This window comes from Pongo abelii, chromosome 11 (genome assembly GCF_028885655.2).
Source record: "Pongo abelii isolate AG06213 chromosome 11, NHGRI_mPonAbe1-v2.0_pri, whole genome shotgun sequence".
NCBI lineage: Eukaryota > Metazoa > Chordata > Mammalia > Primates > Hominidae > Pongo > Pongo abelii.
In genome coordinates this window covers 27910144-27916507 of record NC_071996.2, presented here as the reverse complement: position 1 = coordinate 27916507, position 6364 = coordinate 27910144, and the positions used below count along the sequence as shown (strand labels likewise).

General features: G+C 46.6%; 1 long non-coding RNA gene across 1 annotated transcript; it reads right to left on the bottom strand.

Annotated features, from left to right (window-relative positions):
- Positions 1 to 278: 278 nt before the first annotated feature.
- LOC129057955 (uncharacterized) lies at positions 279 to 3815 on the bottom strand. Its single transcript, XR_008522726.2, has 3 exons — positions 3450 to 3815; positions 2065 to 2190; positions 279 to 775 (listed from the first exon to the last, which is right to left on the bottom strand). It is a non-coding gene; the product is annotated as an uncharacterized LOC129057955 (long non-coding RNA).
- Between the last annotated feature and the right edge of the window lie 2549 nt (positions 3816 to 6364).

The following is a 6364-nucleotide window of genomic DNA, read 5'->3' as shown; positions in this document are numbered from 1 at the left end:
ACTCACTTCACATTTTAACGTCTCTGGATCCTGCACTGTACAGTGGCTGATGTTTTACAGGCACTGTCAGCTGGTGTTAACATTCATCTCTTTCTAGAGGAGGTTGTATTCGTTTCTGCCAGTCACCTGGGGCACTGCCAACTTGACATAACCTTAAACAAATTCAGTTACAGCATTTGCTTGAGGTGTTTCCAGACCATATGTTTGTGCAAATTCAGACTCAAACCAGCGTGAGTACTGGCTTGTGCACGTCCTCAGGGGCAGTTTTGTTCCCTCCCTGCATCCGGGTCCGTGGTTGGGACACTGGCTCTTTCTGCCTGACGAGGCTGCTTATCATTCTCCTCACACCAAAGAAATAGCCCTTTAGGATCCCAGCTTTACTTAGACGTCCCTTATTAGACAACCATTCTGAGTATTTTTTTCTTCCTTAAAGGTACGTGAAATGGTGGTGTGTTCTCTAATCAACAGTGTCTTAAATGTGATGAAATGCCATAGATAGAAACACTTCTCAGATTTCCATAAACATGTGAGCATCTTTTCAATGGCCCCACAATATTACATTGAAAGTAGTGCAATACTTTACTCACCCATTGCCTTGTGTATTTGAGTTAGTTTCGTTCTTTTATGAAATGAAGGGACTGTGCTCTATCTCACGGCTTCTTTGCATCCAGATTGTTTTTAAGGGTAGATTCTCAGATACAGACACGCCATGGTGAAGGAATGAATACAGTAGTCCCCCCTTATCTGAGGTTTATCTTTCCAAGTTTTCATTTACCTGCAGTACACCAAGGTTTGAAAATATTAAATGGAAAATTTCAGAAATAACTCCTAAATTTTAAATGGCACTCTGTTCTGAGTAGCGTGACAAAATCTTGCTCCATCTAGCCTGGGACGCGACCCCTCTCTTTGTCCAGCATCTTCACACCGGGCGTGCTCCCTGGGCGATCACATCAGCTGCCGCCAGATCGCTGTTCTTCTGTTCAGGTCACCCTTGTTGACTTAATAATGGCTCCAAAGCACAAGAGTACTGTGCCTAATTTACAAATTAAACTCTATCGTAGGTGTGTATGCACAGGGAAATACATAGTGTATATAGGGGTTTGGTACTATCTGTGGCTTTGGGCATCTACTGGGGGTCTTGGAACATATCCCCTATGGATAAGGGGGGACAACTTCATTCTAAAGACCCTTGACACATAAAGCCTAGTGTATCTTTTTTTTTTTTTTTTTTTTTGAGATGGAGTCGCTCTGTCACCCAGGCTGGAGTGCTGTGGCCCGATCTTGGCTCACTGCAACCTCCACTTCCTGAGTTCAAGCAATTCTCCTGCCTCAGCCTCCTGAGTAGCTGGGTGGTACAGGTGCACCACTATGCCTAGCTAATTTTTGTATTTTTAGTAGAGATGGGGTTTCACCATCTTGGCCAGGCTGGTCTCAAACTCCTGACCTCAGGTGATCTGCCGGCCTCGGCTTCCCAAAGTGCTGAGATTCCAGGTGTGAGCCACTGTGCCCGGCCTTTTATTCTGTTTTCTGTGTTATCTTTGAGGAAATGGAGTCAGTGCCACCCCGAGTTGGGGTGTGAATCTGCCTGTATTGATAGCAGCTGGCAGAGCTTATTTAGAAAACTCCACAGGGTTGAAGAATTAAAGAGGCTGCAATCAAAGGTAGACTCAAGTATAGGGCTGTATAATATTAAAAGTCAACTAAAAATAGGGCCAGTGTTGACCTGTTTGTGAGTGTGCACATGCAGAGGTCGGGGTTTTCCGGGTCAGATCACAGCCTTCAAATGTTATGAACAACACAGTGAGCACTGGGATCATTTAATTTGAGGCATTCAAATATAATTTAATTAATTCAAACTAATATTTTGTGGAGGTGAGTGGGAAGCTTCCTGAATTATGGAATTAGGCAATCCAGGTATCAATTGTACTTAAGTTGACATTACTAAAATATTTTCAGAAGTTTTCATGTACAATTTAAGTTTTTTCCCCAGTCTCATTTGCACTCAATTTACTCAGCAAAACATTTTTTTTCTTGGACAAAGGTCATTCCCAGCCCGGCTCTCACCTGGCTTTGTCATAAATTCCAAGAGAGTGTGATGTGGACAAATGATGTGCTTCCTGCGTCAGAAACAGACGTTTGTAAAATTGTAATCCTAATTTCACTCTGGGTTGCCTTTCATTCTTCCATTGCCTGGTGCAAAGCAGCAAAAAAATAAAATAAATGCCTCTGCACGCCACTGAGAGCCAGGCACTGGAGTTACCCCATGAACAGTGTGGGGTTCCTGACTTGAAGGAGCATCTAGCAGTAGAGGAAGCAGCACAGCCTGGTGACTCAGGGGCCACAGGAGCATGGCCCTCCCCTGTCAAAGCTGACTTCTCATTTCTCAGGACAAAATCCATACACTTTACCATGCCCTTCAAGGCCCTGGCTGACTGGCCGTGGCCCATCTCTCTGGCCTCACCTCACTGCCCGCTGGGCTCCTGTGGCCGCATCAGCTTCTTTCTGCTCCTCAGACTCCCAGACTAGAGCTGTTGCTGCCTCAGGGTGTTGTTTTATGTGTTTTCACAGATGCCTTTAGGGGAGATAGACTTAAAAGAGTCTGGGCAACATGCGCAGCCTCCAAGCAGTTCACTCATCACTCAGCTACTATGGCCAGATTGCCTGCTAGTGCCTGGTATGTGCCAGGCCCTGGGGAAGGAAGCAATGCCCTGTGGCCCTTGTTCCCAAGGACCAAGCACTTTTCCATGCAGTTAAGGTGCACAAACACGAAACACTGAATAACCCTGAAAGAGCCAAAGAGAGGACCAGAGGTCACTGGGCTGAATATGATGAAAAGTCAACTAAAAACCAGAAAAAAAAAACATCGAAAATAAGCTATAGGGCAGCGATCAGGGGAGAAGCTTGTGTTCTCGGCTGCAACAGAACCCCGAGGAGACCACTGCCGAGAAGGTGCCCTGGTGTAGTTAAGCATGGGCCAAAGAAGGGACCACCTGGGTTCAAACTTGGCCTCGTCATTTCAGCAGCTGTGTGTCCTTGACCAAATGGCTCAGCCTCTTTGAGTCTAGGTTTTCTCATCTGTACAATGGGGATAATAATATCTACTTCACAGGACAAAGGTGAGATAATAGAGATACAGGCCTGGCACATTCAGTAGATGCCCGCATGGACACGTACTCCCCTCCCACACCCCACCCTGTGCTGCTATAGAGGAGAGTGCCCAGGAAGATCTGTGCTCAAGTCAGCTGGGCATAACTAAGGACACCTTAAATTGTGTAACCAGGTGACAGGCACCTCATTCATTCTCCACCCTGGGGCTGTTTCTGCTTTATAAATTAAGGGGGCCAGGGTGGCCCAGAGGTCCCCAGATGCAGGTCCAAGTGCAGCATTGCTGGCTACACACAGGCAGATTCTGGGGCCTCACCCCGAGAATCTTGGTGATTCAGACTCACCAAGTCAGAATCCTTGCAGGTGAGGCTCAGAAACCATTTTTATAAGTCTTCCCAGGTGATTCCAAGTACAGCCAGGTCTTCGCACCCACACAGCCAGACGGCCCCTGAAAAGCTTTCTCAGCCTTTTTCTGGCCCCATCAAATGTGCTGAGCAGTGTGGGTTTGGTTCAGTGTTCATCCCCCACTTTCATCAGAGACAGGGGGGTTCTCTTGGTCCTCACTCATGGGAGGAAGCTGCAAGCGGAGACAACTAAGTGGAGAAATAAATCTCTAGCAGCTGCCTGCTGCCCTGCTCTGGAGGTTGTCTGCGAGGAAGGGAAACAGCTAACTTCCAAGAACTGGGGTGCTTTCTCCCCGCCTATCAGCTGAATCGAAACTGAAAATATGCGTCCGAGGCTGGAGATCCGTGACAGGATTGAAACCTTGACAAGCAATCCCTTCTCATGCGGCTGCTTTCCACATAAGAAAGAAAATGAAACTCCTCGGAGTTCCTGCTGGTCTTAGATTTTTCTCTGGTAAAAACAAAAATTATTTACTGTCACTGAGGTTCTTTCCAGATTACCCCAAACAGCCGTAACTTTCCCAGCTTTATCTGGGGGGATATTTGGGGTGGTGAATTGCTGTTCGCATAGTGAATTCCTAATGCAGATCCAGCGTTACTAGATTTCCCCCGTGAAGACAGGTCATCTCTTGAGCTCTGAGTGCTCTTACAGAGCAGGGGGGTTGAAGAAAGAGGTTCTCCCTGATGGTTTCTAAGTGGGTGCTTTAAAAAGCTCAGTAAGCGCCTGGCACAGTGGCTCACGCCTGTAATCCCAGCACTTTGGGAGGCCGAGGTGGGCAGATCACCTGAGGTCAGGAGTTCGAGACGAGCCTGGCCAACATGGTGAAACCCCGTCTCTACTAAAAATACAAAAACGAGTTTGGCGTGGTGGTGCATGCCTATAATGCCAGTTACTCAGGAGGCTGAGGCTGGAGAATCACTGGAACCTGGGAGGCAGAGGTTGCAGTGAGCCAAAATTGCGCCATTGTACTCCAGCATGAGCAAAAAGAGTGAAACACTATCTAAAACAAAAAAACAAAAAAACAAACAAAAAAAACACCTCAGTAAGAGTGGAAGTGGTTTACGACTATTGATGCCACAACAACAGATGCATCAGCAAAAGGGAACTTCAGGAACAATATGGTCGGGATGGAGGTGTTGGAGGTTGTTTTTCTTTTAATTAACAAAAAAACAGGAACACATTTAGAAGTAGAGGGCCCAATTTTCTCTTTTTGGTCTGAAAGGGGCTTCAAAAAATTGTTTTCAGTGTTAAATAGAATAACAATGGCAATGAAGATAGTGAGAAGCGCCACCATCTGTTTAGCATGATGTCCCCGTTGGGACTGGGGGAGAGATTTGCTCCCGTTACGGGGGAGACTGAGGCTCAGAAGGGTCAAGTGCCTGGCCCAGGCACCTCGTCCTGTTAGAGGAGGGCACAGCTGCCTGTCGCCGCTCCTTCCCCATCTCTGCCTCTCTAATCTTCCTTGAGGAAGATTCCATCAGAGGTTTTAGTTACATATTCCTACCCCATGCCTGGAACATAGTAGGTAGTCAATAAATCCAACTTTTCCTGAGTTAATGGTGAGGAAAAGCTGGACTCAGGATTAGGCTGCCTACGAAGCCTGGCCTGTAGCTTGCCAGCTGTCCCAGCCTCAGGGTCCTCACACCCAGACGTGTGCGCAGTAGCAGAGCACTTTTTGCCTGCAACAGGGCCTGGTTCCCAGTGTATGCCAGTTGAGTGATCCATATTATTATTTTATCTTAAGAGGACTTCCAGCCTCCAGAACTGTTGACAAATAAATGTTTGCTGTTTAAGCTACCAGTGTGTGATACTTTGTTATGGCAGCTTGAACAGACCAGGATATTCAGAAAATAATTATTTAAAAAGAACTTTTTTTTTTTGAGATGGAGTCTCGCTCTGTTGCCCAGGCTGGAGTGCAGTGGCGCAATCTCAGCTCACTGCAAGCTCTGCCTCCCTGGTTCACGCCATTCTCCTGTCTCAGCCTCCCAAGTGGCTGGGACTACAGGTGCATGCCACCACGCCCGGCTAATTTTGTTTTTGTATTTTTAGTAGAGACGGGGTTTCACTGTGTTAGCCAGGATGGTCTCGATCTCCTGACCTTGTGATCTGCCTGCCTCGGCCTCCCCAAAGTGCTGGGATTACAGGCGTGAGCCACCGCGCCCAGCCTAAAAAGAACTTCTAAGCAGACATTTGATAGAGCACTGACGTGGGTGGACACTCATTCTGTCCCATCCCTGCGCTGCGGTGGAGGCGGGCTGCTCCGGGAATGGCCATGTGCAGGATTGCTGATGCCCGGGGTGGAGTGCCCTCCTGTTTAGAGAGGGGTGGTGTTACAGCAGTCAGGCTGTCTTTGATCTTTACCCATTGGTTCTGCAGACTCCTTGTGAACCTTAGCAATGCTTCGGCATCTTATCTGCCCCCTTTCTTTCTTGGATTAAAAAAAGGCCGTAGGCAATACCATTCAGGACATAGGCATGGGCAAAGACTTCATGACTAAAACACCAAAAGCAATGGCCACAAAAGCCAAAATTGACAAATGGGATCTAATTAAACTAAAGAGCTTCTGCACAGCAAAAGAAACTATCATCAGAGTGAACAGGCAACATACAGAATGGGAGAAAATTTTTGCAATCTATCCATCTGACAAAGGGCTAATATCCAGAATCTATAAGGAACTTAAGTTTATAAGAAGAAAGCAACCCCACTCAAAAAATGGGCAAAAGATATGAATGGACACTTCTCAAAAGAAGACATTTATGCAGCCAACAAACATATGAAAAAAAGCTCATCATTAGAGAAATGGTCATCAGAGAAATGCAAATCAAAACCACAATGAGATACCATCTCATGCTAG